The sequence below is a fragment of the Vombatus ursinus genome, unplaced genomic scaffold (assembly GCF_900497805.2).
Source record: "Vombatus ursinus unplaced genomic scaffold, bare-nosed wombat genome assembly UNPS02014832.1, whole genome shotgun sequence".
Classification (NCBI taxonomy): Eukaryota; Metazoa; Chordata; class Mammalia; order Diprotodontia; family Vombatidae; genus Vombatus; species Vombatus ursinus.
In genome coordinates, this window is record NW_020954610.1 from 42,664,365 (window position 1) to 42,681,339 (window position 16,975).

Below are 16,975 nucleotides of genomic sequence, written 5' to 3' on the forward strand. Positions count from 1 at the left end.
ATAAAATCACACCCAGTCAAAAATGACAGACACGTCTCGACAGGCAAGGCTGGGCAGTGTTCCAGGGTAGCCAGCTAGGACCCAGAAACTGGTGGGAAGCATCACACCACCAATATGCAAAAGCCACTGAGGTGTGACCAGCTAAAACACACACACACACACACACACACACACACACATATTCCTACAAGTTATGTTACAAGTAGGCTGTTATTTCATGACGTGCCTATGTAAGAGAAGAGCTGAGAAGGTCAGTAGGTGGGTTGTGTTAATATTAGCATGCTGACTATTAACCAGAGTGCTTATATCACTGGTTGTCTTGATTTCTGAATCGAGTAAAACAGTGAACTAAAATGACCAGAAGAATGAACATCCGGACTCCATTTTTTCTAAATTAAACATCTCAATGTGGTAGTGTAACAGTGAATCCTGTTGCAGAACTCAGGGTGGCAAAAAGACAAAGCTCACCTTCTGCATTCACTGTTCCTATATCAGTGAAGCAATGGGCTATTTGTAGCATTCCCAGAGAGCATGATACTTTACCTATGGTCACTGGTGGAGTGTTTTTAAAAACAGAGGAAATTTTGTCAGCTATTCTGAAAATTCTTCACCAGATCAGCACATATAGAAAACATGCTGTTTTCTTTTATACTTCCACATGTCCTGCTTTATTTGAATAATATGGCATTTAATGTCCCTCAGCACCAAGTGAAAAAATGTTACTTAATCAAATTCTCTCCTGCTTTGGACAAGTTAACCTAACTACAGGCAGATTCTTGCTTGATTCCTGCCCACGTATTTATTCCATAATGTATCAAAACTCCCTTGAACTTAAAGGACAGTAGAAATTTTTCTATTTAATGAGGCTACCTAGCTAATACCATCACAGTATGGATAATATCAAGTGGGGTCTATCTGTGTAGAAATCAAGGAAGTAAGAATAATATAGTCTTGGAGGTCACTAAGGGTTTTTTAGACTGCTGTATTCTAACAATGGTCCTGGATTGATTTGATTGGGGTAAATGTGTTCAAGGAAAGATGGGAACAAAGATATACAGAGGTAAGGACAGCAGCAGCTGATTCCTTATATGTTTGCCATCTTTTTCAGTCAACAGATATTTTAACGTATCTGTTATGTGCCAGACGCTTTGAGAGTAAGAAAAACAAACCAGCTCCTGGGCTCAAGGAGTTTGCATTCATTCCATCTATTCCATTCCCATATGGAGCACTACAGGATCCTAGAAGCACTCTAAGATCATGCACTATGTGGCCATATCACATTTTCTGCCTTCCTGCCAAACATTAGAATTTAGATCTAGAGCTTATCATTTGCTATTTTGGGAATGAAGCCTTTCCTTTTGTCTTTTATGAGATTAAGTCATTCTGATGGCTCAATTTTTCTAGCATGCCTTTAAACTACTTTTAGGTGGTAAGGTGATATTCAGGGGTGTGCTACCAAATGTTTAACAACCGGATCTCTGAAAAAATGTACCCACGACACACTTTTACATTTAATCTGCATTATTCACGTTTTCTCCATCACTTTCTTAAAGCTAAATAATCAATGAAACTAAAAATTAAGTCCTGATTTGTAGCCAATTCCTGGGGAATAAGAGCTCACATTGAAAATTTAACAATGAGCTCTCAGGAGCTGTCTCCAGCATACACCTGGATATGAGATTACAAAATATAAACACAGGTTGGGAGTTAAATAAAGCGGGAGACTGAGGTAAACTGCAAAGAAATAGGACAACTGTCAAGAATAGGAAGATGGAAGAAGGGGACTAACATGATGCCGGAATTTTTTGTTTTCACTTTGACTGGATGGTATGATTGCAATTCCCTAATTTTTTTTTAAATTAAGCTGATGCATAATAAATTTTGTTCAAGTTCCTCATTTTTATACTATGTATGTCTTTGTATTTTAGATATGTTTCTCACAAGCAACAGATGGTGAGGTTCTTATTTCTTCATACAATTTGTCACTCTCTTCATCTTATTGGATTATTGATTCCATTCAAATTTCAAGTTATGAGAGCTAGGTTTACATTTTCCTCCATTTGTTTTTCTTATTTTCTTTCTGAATTAGGTTTTTTTTTGGTTCCTCTTCCTTTTTAAAGACAGTTCTTTGTCTCTTCAGTTTTATTTCATGTACTTTAAGACAACCCTATTCTCATAGCCTTTATTTTCTTACACTCCAGATCTCATTCCTCCACATCATCCCTTTCCCTAATTTTAGAGTTTTAAACTTATTAACATATATTTGTATATATACATATATATATATAACTTAAAATAAACTTATTATTTTACTTATTCATTTTTCCTTTAATTATCAAATACATCCCTTATTTTTTTCTCAATTTAGTCATTAAGTAAAATTTCCCACTGTGGGCAGCTAAGTAATTCAGTGGATAGAGTGCTGGGCCTAGAGTCAGGAAGACTCATCTTCCTGAGTTCAAATCTGATTCAGACATTTTTTTTTTTCTGGATCGATTAGTTTATTGATTGAGCACCACCACCCCCCTCAGCACCCAGCAGGCTCACTTCTTCAGACTTGGCCTCTGGCAGCTGGTCATCTCAGCAAAGTTATTTTTAAATGATTTATAAGCAAAAGCCCTGAGTCTTGTGGGTGATGAGCAGTCTATATGAGACAAATGTTTCTGCACTGAGGTATCTTAATGTACAGCTGGCTATATGTACAGTGGGAAAAGAGTTGATCTGCTAATCAATATTGCCCCAAGAAGGAAAATAGGCAAGATCATAGCATCTCCACCCTACTGGGAAGGAAGCTTGAGTCCGGTTCCTAATCCATGGTGGCTACTGAGGCATTATGGGATCAGGAGTTTTTCTCCCTTGCTCTGTCATGTTGGAAGCATCATCACTCCGACACATTAGAGGCTGGCTGTGGTATCTGAAAAGCCTTGTACCATTGGTCAAGGACCTCCTTTTTCTCATTCTCTGGAAGGAAGCTGGACTTGGCTGCATTGATATTCAGTATTATAAACTCATCCTCAGTAAATCCCATTTGTGTTTTTACCATGCAGTAATCTGTGTCAAAGGTAGACTTGAAGATGAGGGGGTCATCTGTGTTGAGTGAATAGTAGCCTTATCATCCTTGACCGCATGCGGGATGTCCAGTTTCCAGGCTCCTGTGAGATAGCTCAACCAGGGGCATACCTCAAAGTGCACATTCTCCTTCTGCAACTTATCATACAGGGTAGTGTTTTCCACAGTGTGGTAGCCATGGCCTATCCTCTCAGTATGGAGAACATCCACTATCTACTGTACAACTTCACTTCTCCAGCAGACCCCATTTCTCCAGCATGAACTGTCCAATCAATGCCACTTTTCACTGCCTCCTCATAGGCTTGTACATGCCCAGGGAAGAGGCTACTGTCCTTGATGGTCTCATCTCCAGCCAGGTCAATGGCCACCACTGTCTGCTGGTGATATTTCTTACAGAGTTCTACCACCTCAGGGGACCAGTTTGGCATGTGGTGAATGCAGTGTAGAATAGACTTGACTTTGACGTCAAAGTCTTGCTCACCCTCTTGCAGGCCCTGGTTGACGAGAAACACAACTTCATCAGGGGTGAGGTCTCCTTCAGCCTGATTCCAAGGAATGGGCTCCACCTCAGAGTTGGTCAACAGGTGCGGGCTATACCTCACCTCCACATACACCACACCTTCCTTGGCTTCCATCTCCACAAACTTGGAGGCCACTTGTTTGATGTCACCCATGATGGCTGGCATGTAGCAGTCAAACTTGGCCAAGAACCCAGGGAGGTTTAAGGGCTTGTCCATGCCAATGATGTCCTGGATTTCCTCCACTGTGTTGGTGGGAAGTGGGATTCCTCTCTTCTTGGCATAGTACAAGATGGTCTCAGGCTTTAATGGCTCCATCCAGATGGACATGAAGCTCTACAGAACTGTGTGTCTGTGTTATTTCACCACAACGTGAGCTCCTTAAGGTTAAGGGTTATTTAATTTTTATCTGTCTTCCTAGTTCCACAGTGCCAAACATTAAGGCTCTACTATGCGCTTAATGTGCTCAGTGCTGGGGATGCAAAGATGAACAGTGCTTGCTTTCAATGAACTTATGATCCAAGTTGGGAGGCTGGCTTCTTTACCTTGAACAGGATGTGCTGAACCTGGTGATGCTTCCAGGCAAAGGTTACCCTACAACCCAAGGCCATTGCCAGTGGGGCTCATGCTGTAGCTGCTGCCCCTCTCCACTCCTTCCTTTCCCAGGTAGGGGAGGGGGAAATCAAAGGTGAACTTCTCCTATGAGAGGGGTTAACAGATACCCTCTCGACTCAAGGGAAGGGAGTGGGAGAAAGGAGTGACCAGGGTTGTAAGGAGGAGTTTCAAAACTCTTTAACGATCAATCACAAAACCTCCAGAATCTGCCAAGATATTTTTAGTTGTTCTAACTTTTCCCTGTAACCTCCACGAAGGAAGATTCAGAGGTGTAGAGGGAAGAGAGTAAGTAAACCTTAGGGAACCAAAAAGCAACTGCAGTTTTCCCCAATTCCTTAGCTCCTAGAGAATTAACAGAATTGGGCATACACTTCCAGATAGGGCATCCATCCTTGTCCTCTATGCTGTGGAAGGTGTACCCAGGTCCATGGACTCAAACCAGCCCAGTGGGCCAAGAGCCTGAGTGGTCAGACCAAGTGCCAGATAACCTCATAACTGTCTGCCCAATAAGCACCTCCAAGCTTTGGTGCTTAGAGAGCGACCTCAACTGTAGAGCAAGAAAAGGAGGGGAGAGGCTTACATACCTTCCAGTCTTGGCTGGAGAAGAACTTGAGATTAGGCAGTTTCCCCATAAAGGCCACCAAAATGTTGAGGTTTAGGGGTTTAGGTGTGTTGGGACCCCAAAATCACAACACACAGGTCCTGCCAGAAAGAATTCGATCCTTCTTTCAGTCAAACCTTCTTTCAGTCAAAAACAAGGTTTATTAGAACATCTGTCATATTGGGCAGACTCTTAAGGAGTCTGAGTGTTAATGAGCTATTGACTAGATTATAAGAATCTGAGTTGCTCAGACACTTAATAGCTATGTGACCCTGGGCAAGTCACTTAACCCTGTTTGCCTCAGGTTCCTCATCTGTAAAATAAACTGGAGAAGGAAATGGTAAAACACTCCAGTATCTCTGCCAAGGAAACCCCAAATGTAGTCATGAAGAGTTGGACATAACTGAACAACAACAAAAATTTCTCTCTTCTCCTTCAGCATTTTTTCTTTGTTAATTTTTTTCATTTTCTGCACCTTTTTCTAAAACTAATTTCTCTTCCCTCCTCTTCATTACTTCTCTTCCTTTTCTGTGTAATATAAACTTTTATTTTTTTTAATTTATGACCCTTATATTTATATTGCTTTTTACTTCTCTTCTTCCAGATTTTCCTTTACTTCTGTGTATTTGCTTTTTAATTGATTGGTTTTTTTGGTGAGGTATGCCATTGGAGTTTAAAGCTTTTTTCTTTTTTGTTAATTATTTCTGCTCTAGAGGATATAAATTCTGATTCTACAACTGTTATTTCACTTTCAAACCATTCCAGAATGATTCATTAGGTGGTTCCATGCTCTTAAGAGTTCATGGGATTCTCTGCCTCATCAGACATTTAAAAAATTTCCTTTGTCTTATATTATATATTCAAAAATGTTTGAACTCATTCAGATGTCCCAGTGGCCAACCTCCCTTCTGTTTCAATATATTTTCTGGTATCCGTTTGTACTTAAGGTTTTTAATAATTTTCATTTTTCTGAATTACTTAACAATTTTTGTCTTTTTCTAACTTTTCTTCTCCTAATGATCATTTTCTGATTCCTTTCCTTTTAATACCCAATTCTGATTCTGATTCCTTTCCTTTTTGGTGACTAATGTCCTAGATGATGGAACTCAAAGCTGTTTTAACTTAAAGCCACTTTGGAGAGTTGACTTTTCACCAGTCTTGGTCCCTGCCCACAGTGACTTCTAAGAGGATAGAAATGGCTTCAGCTGGATGCCTCACTCCTTTCCTTCAGGCCAGCACCCCACCCATCAAAGACATGCTGGCCTCTTGCCCTAATTCCCTCTGCTTTTTAGTTCTCTGAGTGCTGCTATGGCAACATGATGCCACCCAAAATAACTTTCATTTTCCTATACCTTCAACTCCTCCACAAGGTAGCATGGGATTGGAGTGGAGTTGAATTTGATTGCCTGTTACCAAATGAATGGAGGGGTGAAGACAAGGACAGAGTATAGTGACAGACATTCCAGCCATAAGGAAATTATTGAGTGGATCTCATAACCCAAGCCCACAGGTAAGGTTGTGCCAACCTGCCATAGTGTGAGGCTAGTATGAAAGGGGGTGCTGAGTGAGCATATTAAGGATTAACCTCTCTGCTGTTAATTCATTAGATTGTTATTACATTAGACTTCTTGATATCTGGTCTGTGGAATCAGCCACAATTATTTCACTTCTTATAAGTAATTCTTTTTGTGGGAAGTTCTGAAAGTTTGTAAGGATCAAAGAAAATGTCTACTCTTCCATCTTATTGGTCTTATGACCAAGGGCTACAATGAATGGCAGTCATCAGCTAAAGGATGGTCAATATAAGAAGTGGAAAATTTCTTAGGGATCCTTTTCATATGGATATGTTGAGTTGCTGAATTGATTGCTGTTCCTGCTCTAGAATGAAATAATGTATGTAAATTGTTGTCCAAACCTTAAAATGCTATATATATATATGTTATTGGATCCCTGAAGGAACCTCAAAGCCCATCTTACTTAACTCATACCTCCAAAAGAATTCATCCCTTAACCTACTCAACAAGTCATCATCCCAGTCTTAGCTTGAAAACCTTTAGTGAGAAGAAAGCCACTAGCTTTCCTGGAAGTCCATTCATTCTACTTGGAAATAATTCTAATTATTAGGAAATTTACTTTGCCTCCATCAAGCTTAAATTTTCCTCTTTTAAACTTTCATGAACCTGATTACGATTTGAAGGCCCTTTGCATGATCTCCTCTTAGTTTCACACTACTTCTGCTTCTAAGCCAGACTGAGTCCCCCTTAATAACTAGGCAGGCAATATATTTCTTGTTCTCAGCTTCAGTCCAGAACAAGTTAATGGAAGATCTCTCCTGGCTGTCTAAAAAAATGAAGTTTTCTCTTGATTTCTATCTTTTGTTGAATTTGAAAAAAAAATTTTCTCATGGATCCATCTTTTCTGTCAGAATATCTGAGTTCCCCTTTATTCTGATGCACACTGGGATCTAGAATCATGCTTTGTTTTCAAAAAGATCATGGAACCTTGTTTACCCATTAGCAATGGGCCCTGGAAAATTAGGGTAGCACATATAGTACATAAAGACATCAGAGAGGTCATACACAATAGATTTTAGAAACCCAGACTAATGCACTCACTGCACACTGCATTGCTGAAGTATGGTCTCATTGCCTGGGAGGAGACAGATACAGAATGTGCAGGAGCAAGATTTAGACTCTGACTGGACTTAGATCTGAGAGCAGCTGAGATGACTGCAATTTCCACAGAGGCATCTATGAAGTATCCTTAAATCAAGGAGTGGAATGGACTCTTTGGAAAGTGAGTCTCTGGTGATAACAATAAATAGTGCTGGGCCACAATCAGTTTACTGAAATTAAGGCAGGACCACTTGTTATTCTGTGACATTGAACCAATGTCACAGAAGAGCAGAGCAACAGGATTCTGAATCCACCATGATCATCATGCATTCCCCATTTGGTCATCTCAAATAAGACTGTGAGCGTATCTACACTGCTCTCTCATAATATTGATCACTTTACACAACCTTTGGTCCTCACTGTCACTTAATGAGGCATACTGGAATGTTTTAAAAGATTGAAGGTAATCTTTTTTTTTAACTTAATAGTATTTTATTTTAAAAGATCTTTTCAACTACACATAAAGATAGTTTTCAACATTCATTTTTGTAAAATTTTGAGTTCCAAATTTTTCTCCCTTCCTCTCTCCCCTTCTTTCCTCCCCAAGACAGCAAGCACTCTGATATAGCTTATACACGTGCAAAAACAAAAGTGAAAATAGTATGTTTTGATCTGCATTCGGACTCCATAGTTCTTTCTTTGGATGTGGATAGCATTTTCCATCGTGAATCTTTTGGAATTGTGATAGATCATTGTATTGCTGAGAAGAGCTAGGTCTATAATAGTTGACCATCACACAAAGTTGCTATTGCTGTGTACAATGTTCTCATAGTTCTGCTGACTTCACTCAGCATCAATTCATGTAAGTCATTCCAGGTTTATTTTTTTTTTGAAATCCACCTGCTCAAGAGATTACAGCAACTTATCTCAAGGATAATACACTATGACCAGGTAGGATTTATAGCAGGAATGCAGGGCTGGTTCAGTATTAGGAAAACTATCAGCATAATTGACCATATCAACAACAAAACTAACAGAAATCATATTAATATCTCAATAGATGCATAAAAAATTGACAAAATACAACAACCATTCCTATTAGAAAGCATAGGAATAAATTGAGTCTTCCTTAACATGATAGGTAGCATCTATCTAAAGCCATCAGCAAGCATTATATGTAATGGGGATAAGTTAGAAGCATTTCCAATAAGATCAGGGGTGAAATAAGGATGTCCATTATCACCACTGTTATTCAATATGGTACTAGAAATGTTAGCTTTAGCAATAAAAGAAAAAGAAATTGAAGGAATTAAAATAAGCAAAGAAGAAACAAAGCTATCACTCTTTGCAAATGATATGATGGTATACTTAGAGAATCCTAGAGAATCGAGTAAAAAATTACTTGAAATAAACAAATATAGCAAAGTTACAGGATATAAAAAAATCATATAAATTTTATAAATCATTGGCACATGAATCATTGGCATTTCTATATATTACTAAAAAAGCCCAACAGCAAAAGATAAAAAGAGAAATTCCATTTAAAGTTACTATAGGCATTATAAAATATGTGGGAGTCTACCTGCCAAAATAAACTCAGGAACTATATGAACACAATTACAAAACACTTTTCACATAAATGAAGTCAGATCTAAATAATTGGAAAAACATCAGTTGCTCATGGATAGGATGAACTAATATAGTAAAAATGACAATTCTACCTGAATTAATCTACTTATTCAGTGCCATATCAATCAAGCTACTGAAAAATTATTTTGTAGAGCTAGAAAAAACATAAACAAAATTCATCTGGAAGAACAAAAGGTCTAGAATATCAAGGGAACTAATGAAAAGAAATACAAGGGAAGGTGGCCTAGCTGTACCAGATCTTAAATTATATTATAAAGCAGCAATAATCAGAACTTCCTAGTACTGGCTAAGAAATAGAGTGGTGGATCAGTGGAATAGGTTAGATATGCAAGACACAATAGTCAATGACTATAGTAATCTACTATTTGATAAATCCAATGACTCCAGCTTCTGGGATAAAAACTCACGGTTTAACAAAAACTGCTGGAAAAACTGGAAAATATTATGGCAGAAACTAGGCATAGACCAACATCTTACACCCTATACCAAGATAAAGTCAAAATAGGTACAAGATTTAGATATAAAGACTGATACTATAAACAAACTAGGAGAGCAAAGAATAGTTTACCTATCAAATCTAGGGAAAAATGAAGAATTTATGACCAAACAAGAGATAGAGAACATTATGAAATGCAAAACAGATGACTTTGATTACATTCAACTGTAAAGCTTTTGCACAAACAAAGCCAAGACAACCAAGATTAGAAGGAATCAGATAGCTGGGAAACAATTTTTGCAGCCAATGTCTCTGATAAAGGCCTCATTTCTCAAATATATATAGAACAGGGTCAAATTTATAAGAATACAAGTCATTCCCCAATTGATAAATGGTCAAAGGATATGAATATGCAGTTTTCAGAGGAAGAAATTAAAGCTATCTATAGTCATATGAAAAAACGCTCTAAATCACTCTTGATTAGAGAAATGCAAATCAAAATGACAAATCAAAAGTACCACATCACACCTATCAGATTGGCTAGCATGACGAAACAGGAAAATGATAAATATTGGAGAAGATGTGGGAAAATTGGACACTAATGCATTGTTGTTTGAGTTGTGAACTGATCCAACCATTCTGGAGAGCAATTTGGAACTATGCCCAAAGGGCTATAAAACTGTGCATACCCTTTGACCCAGCAATACCACTTCTGGGCTGTATCCCAAAGAAATCATAAAAATGGGAAAAGGACCCACAGGGACAAAAATATTTGTAGCAGCTCTTTTTGTAGTGGCAAAGAATTGGAAATTGAGGGGATGCTCATCAATTGGGGAATGGCTGAACAAGTTGTGGTATACGAATGTAATGAAATATTATTGTACTATAAAAAATGATGAGCAGGCGGACTTCAAAAAAACCTGAATAGTTTTCCCACATCCCCTCCAACATCCAACATTTTCCTTTTTTGTCATATTAGCCAATCTGATAGGAGTGAGGTAGTACTTCAGAGTTGTTTTAATTTACATCTCTCTAATCAATAGTGATGTAGAGCACTTTTGTATAACTATCCATAGCTTTAATTTCATTATCTGAAAACTTTCTCTTCATATCCTTTGACCATTTATCAATTGGGGGATGCCTTGTACTCTTATAAATTTGACCCCATTCTATATATATATATATATTTGAGAAATGAGGCCTTTATCAGAAATACTGACTGTAAAGAATTGTTTCCTAGTTTTCTGCTTTTGGTTTTATTTGTGCACAAATGCTTTAATTTAAGGTAATCAAAATTACTCATTTTGCGTTTCATAATGTTCTCTATCTCTTGTTTGGTCATAAATTCTTCCCTTCTCCCTAGATTTGAGAGAAAAACTATTCCTTGTTCTCCTAATTTACTTATGGTATCATTGTTTATGTCTAAATCATGTACTCATTTCAATTTTACCTTGGTCTAGGGTGTGAGTTGTTGGTTTATGCCTAGTTTCTGCCATACTATTTTGCAGTTTTCCCAGCATTTTTTTGTCAAATAATGAATTCTAATCCCAGAACCTGGAGTCTCTGGTAAATAACATATTACTATAGTCACTTAATATTGTGTCTTCTGTACCTAATCTATTCCACTGATCTACCGCTCTATTTCTTAGCCAGTACCAAATAGTTTTGTTGATTGCTGCATTATAACACAGTTTTAGATCTGATACAGCTAGGCCACCTTCCTTTGCAATTTTTTTTTTCATTAATTCCCTTGATATCCTTAACCTTTTGTTCTTCCAGATGAATTTTGTTATTTTTTTCTATCTCTATCAAGTAATTTTTGGTAGTTTGATTGTGTGGCACTAAATAAATAAATTACTTCAAGTAGAATTGTCATTTTTATTTTTTTAAGTTTATTCTGCATTAACATTTCCTCTATTGGTTTCATAAGTCTTGAAAGTTAGCAAAACTTATGAAAGCAATGGATAGTTAAATTTTCTTTTTTGTTTTTCTTTTTTTAATTTTTTTATTAATTTATTTTGATTTATCAAAAATCACTTCCATATGCTTTTGAGTTTAAAATTTTTCTCCCCCTTCCTCCCCACCATCCTCCCCAAGACGGTGCACAATCTGGTATAGGCTATACATTTACATTCATATTAAACATATTTTCACATTAGTGATGTTGTAAGTAGAAATTAAAACCAATAGGAGGAACCATCAGACAGAGGAAACAAAACTCAACAGAAAAGAAAAAAAAATAACAATTCGGCTTCCATAATTCTTTGTTTGGATGTGAATAGCATCTTCCATCACAAGGCCTCTGGAGATGTGTTAGATCCTTGTATTGCCAGGAAGGGTTAAGTTTATCAATATTAGTCATCACACAACATGGCTGTTATTGTGTACAACTTTCTCTTGGTTCTGCTCATTTCACTCAGCATCAGACCATACAAGTCTTTCCAGGTTTTTCTGAAGGCAGCCTGTTCATCATTTCTTATAGCACAATAGTATTCCATCACATTCATATACCACAACTTGCTCAGCCATTCCCCAATTGATGGGCATCCTCTCAATTTCCAATTCTTTGCCACCACAAAAAGAGCTGCTATGAATAATTTTGTACATGTGGGTCCTTTTCCCATTTGTGTGATCTTTCTGGGATATAGCCCTAGAAGTGCTATTGCTGGGTCAAAGGGTATGCCCATTTTTATAGCCCTTTGGGAACAGTTCCAAATTGCTCTCCAAAATGGTTGAATCATTTCACAACTCCACCAACAATGCATTAGTGTTCCAATTTTATCACATCCTCTGCAACATTTATCATTTTCCTGTTTTGTCATGTTGGCCATTCTGATAGGTGTGATGTGGTACCTCAGAGTTGTTTTGATTTGCATTTCTCTAATCAATAGTGATTTAGAGCATTTTTTCATATGACTATAGATGGCTTTAATTTTTTCATCTGAGAACTGTCCATTCATATCCTTTGACCACTTATCAATTGGGGAATGACTTGTATTCTTATAAATTTGACTTAATTTTCTATATGGTTTAGAAATGAGGCCCTTATCAGAGAGACTGGTTGTAAAAATTCTTTCCCAATTTTCTACCTTCCTTCTAATCTTAGTTGCATTGGCTTTGTTTGTGCAAAAACTTTTCAATTTAATGTAATCAAAATTATCTATTTTGCTTTTTGTAATGTTCTCTATCTCCTGTTTGGTCATGAATTCTTCTGTTCTCCATAGATCTGACAGGTAAACTATTCCTTGCTCTCTCAGTTTGCTTATAGTATCAGCCTTTATATCTAAATCATGTACCCATTTTGACTTTATTTTGGTATATGGTGTGAGATTTTGGTCTATGCCTAGTTTCTGTCATACTCTTTTCCAGTAATTTTTTCCAGCAGTTTTTTTTTTCAAAGAGTGGGTTCTTTTCCCAGAAGCTGGGGTCTTTGAGTTTATCAAATAATATATTACTATAGTCATTGACTACTGTGTCTTGCATACTTAACCTATTCCACTGATTCACCACTCTATTTCTTTGCCAGTACCAAGCAGTTTTGATGATTGCTGCTTTATAATACAGTTTAAGATCTGGAATGGCTAGGCCACCTTCCCCTGCATTTCTTTTCATTAGTTCTCTTGATATTCTGGACCTTTTGTTCTTCCAAATGAATCTTGTTATTATTTTTTCTAACTCTCTAAAATAATTTTTTGGTAGTTTGATTGGTATGGCACTGAATAAGTAAATTAGCTTAGGTAGAATTGTCATTTTTATTATATTAGCAATATTGGATTGTGAAGTTTTTATGCCCTACTTCATGGTCAATTTTTGTGTATGTGCCATGTACCACCGAGAAAAAAGTATATTCCTTTCTATTGCCATTCAGTTTTCTCCACAGGTCTATCATACCTAACTTTTCTAATGTTCTATTCACCTCCTTAACTTCTTTCTTGTTCATTTTGTGGTTAGATTTATCTAGTTCAGAAAGGGGGAGGTTGAGGTCCTCCACTAGTATAGTTTTGCTGTCTATTTCTTCCTGTAACTCCCTGAACTACTCCTCTAAGAATCTGGATGCTGTACCATTTGGTGCATATATGTTTAGTAATCATATTATTTCATTGTCTATGGTGCCTTTTAGCAGGATGTAGTTTCCTTCCTTATCTCTTTTGATAAGATCTATTTTTGCTTTTGCTTTGTCTGAGATCAGGGTTGCTACCCCTGCTTTTTTTACTTTAGCTGAAGCATAATATATTTTGCTCTAGCCTTTTACCTTTACCCTGTATGTGTTACTCTTTTTCAAATGTGTAAACAACATATTGTAGGACTATGGTTTTTAATCCAATCTGCTATACGCTTCCATTTTATGGGAGAGTTCATCCCATTTACATTTACAGTTATGATTACTATCTGTGTCTTTTTTGTCATCCTTTTCTCCCCCCGTCTTTGCTTTTCTTTCTCCTTTCCCCCCCCCAACTAGTGTTTTGCTTTTGACCAGCACCTCCTTGGGTCCCACCTCGCTTCTATCCCTCCCTCCCTTTTCCTTCCCCTTTCCCCTCCTACTACCTATAGTACAAGTTAGATTTCTATACCTAATTGATTATGTTATTCCCTTCTGGAGCCAAATCTGACGAGAGTAAAGTTCAAACAATGCTCATCTCCCTCCCTTCTTTACCTCTACTCTAATAGGTTTTTGTGTCTTTTCCTGTAATATAATTTACCCTTGTCTGCCTCCTCCTTTCTCAGTACATTTTCTTAGCTCAGACTAATCCTCTTACTTGGACCCATTTAACTCACTTGGTTAATTTTTTTTATCATTACATCAAAGTCAACTTATATCCACCCCCTTTATGTATACTCCTTTAACATGGTATGATAACAATACAGTTCTCAAGAGTTGCAAGTGTCATCTTCCCTTGTAGGGACGTAAACATTTTGCCCTTATTAACAACATATTGTATCTTTCTGCCCCATTTACCTTTTTATGTCTCTCTTGAATCTTGTACTTGAAGATCAAATTTTTTGTTGAGCTCTGGTCTTTGTATCAGGAAGGTTTGGAAGTCCCCTATTTTGTTGAATATCCATCTCCTTCCCTGAAAAATCATGCTCATTTTTGCTGGGTAGTTAATCCTTGGCTGCATTCCAAGCTCCTTTGCCTTATAGAATATCATGTTCCATGCCCTACGGTCTTTTAATGTAGAGGCTGCAAGGTCCTGTGTAATCCGGACTGTGGTTCCATGATATTTAAATTGTTTCTTTCTGTCTGCTTGCAGTAATTTCTCTTTTATCTGGTAATTTTGGAATTTATCTATTATATTCCTTGGTGTTTTCAATTTGGGATCTCTTTCAGGTGGGGAGCGACGGATTTTTTCTATAGTTATTTTACTTTCAGGTTCTAGGACTTCAGGGCAGTTTTCCTTTATGGTTTCCTGAAGGATATTGTTCAGGCTCTTTTTTTCATCATGGCTTTCAGGTAGGCCTATAATTTTTAAATCATCCCTCCTGGATCGATTTTCCAGGTCAGTTATTTTACCCATGAGGTATTTTACATTTTCATCTATTTTGTCACTTTTTTGTTTCTGTTTGACTGATTCTTGCTCTCTCATAGAGTCATTAGTTTCCATTTGTTCAATTCTAATTTTTAACATATTGTTTTTTTCTGTTGGATTTTGTACTTTCTTCTCCAATTGGTCAATTGTATTTTTAAGGGATTTATTTTCTTCATTGTACTTTTTTTCCAACTGGCCAATTGTGTGTTTTAGGGACTTGTTTTCTTCAGTGTACTTTTTTTTCCAATTGGCCAATTGTACTTTTAAAGGACTCCTCTACCTCTCTCATTTGGCTTTTAAAATCCTTCTTGAATTCTTCTAAGAAGGCTTTTTGGGCTTCAGACCAATTCATATTCCCTTTAGATATTGCAGATGTGGGTTTGATGACAGTGTTGTCCTCTTCAGAATTTCTGTCTTGCTCTTCACTCTTCTCATAATAAGAGTCTATTGTATGTTTCTTTTTACTCATGGTGTTTCTTTATTCCCTGGCCTTTAAAGAGATTAAGCTCTCCTGCTGGGGAGCAGAGGGCACTGACCCAAGCTTCTTGTGTTGGGAGCCTAGGTCTTGGTCACTGGCTTTGTGTGCTGGGGCCTCTTATGTTGGCAATTGGAGGCTATAGGTTTCTGGTAGCTTATCTGGTGTTGGGCTGGAATCAGCAAGGCTGGGACTTTCAGGTAAATCTAGGTTACCTGCTTTTCCTTTCCTTTAGCTTTGTTTAGCTCCTTTTAGATAAGTGCTGCCAGGTGTTTATCTGCCTGGGGCCCCTTGCAGTGCTGCCTCCCTTATTTCTGTTGAGGTACTGGGAGACTTCTTTGCTGCACCTGGTGGTTTTCTGAGTTGGTTTCCACCAGTTACCCCACTCTCACTGAGGCACTCGGAGGTGCAGCTGTTGGCGTTTGCCTGCTCGACCACCTGGGCTTCGGGATCTCCTCCTGGTTGGCATTTGGAAGCTGTAGGGTTCTGACAGCTTACCTGGTGTTGGGCTGGAATCAACAAGGCTGGAACTTTTTGGCACCTCTAGGTTGCTTTCTTCAGCTCCTTTCAGACAAATGCTGCCAGGTACTTATTCGCCTGGGGCCCTTTGTAGTGCTGCTTCTCTTATTTTTGCATTGGGAGACCTGTTTGCTGTAGAATGCCAAGGCACCAGAATCTCCTCCTGGTGTGATAAAGAGGGTCTTTCCACTAGCTGGCTCGGTGACTCCTGTTTCGTACTGCTCCCCTTCCCCCAGGGTAAGAGGGGCCTTTCCCGTTAATCCCTCTAGCTACCTGGGCTACTGCACTACTGTACCCTGTCTTTCTTCTGATTCAGCTGTTCCAGGGTTTTTTCTGAGGTGATATTTTCTGGGTTTTCAGAGGTTGATAGGGGAGGGTGAGAAGTCTACCTTTTTACTCCGCCATCTTGGCTCCCAGAAGCAGAAGTCTCTGAATTGTCATTTTTATTATATTAGCACATGGGCAATTGATATTTTTTTTCCATTTGTTTAGATCTGACTTTATTTATGCAAAAAGTGTTTTGTAATTGTGTTCATATACTTCCTGGGTTTGCCTTGGCAGGTAGACTCCCAAATATTTCATATTGTCTACAGTTATTTTAAATGGAATTTCTCTATCTCTTGTTGCTGGGCTTTGTTGGTAATATATAGAAATGCTGATGATTTGTATGGGTTTATTTTATATCCTGCAACTTTGCTAATTTTTTTAATCATTTCAAGTAGTTTTTAGGTTGATTCTTTAGGATTCTTTAAGCATACCATCATATCATATGTGAAGAGTGATAGTTTTGTTTCCTCATTGCCTATTCAAATTCCTTCAATTTCTTTTTCTTTTCTTTTATTGCTAAAGCTAACATTTCTAGTACAATATTGAATAATAATGGTGATAATATGTATCCTTGTTTCACCCCGATCTTATTGGGAATGCTTCCAGCTTATCTCCTTTGCAG

At 37.7% G+C, this 16,975-nt stretch overlaps 1 pseudogene; it reads right to left on the minus strand.

Annotated features, from left to right (window-relative positions):
- Positions 1–2,881: 2,881 nt before the first annotated feature.
- On the minus strand, positions 2,882–4,198 carry LOC114025844 (annotated as a pseudogene).
- Between the last annotated feature and the right edge of the window lie 12,777 nt (positions 4,199–16,975).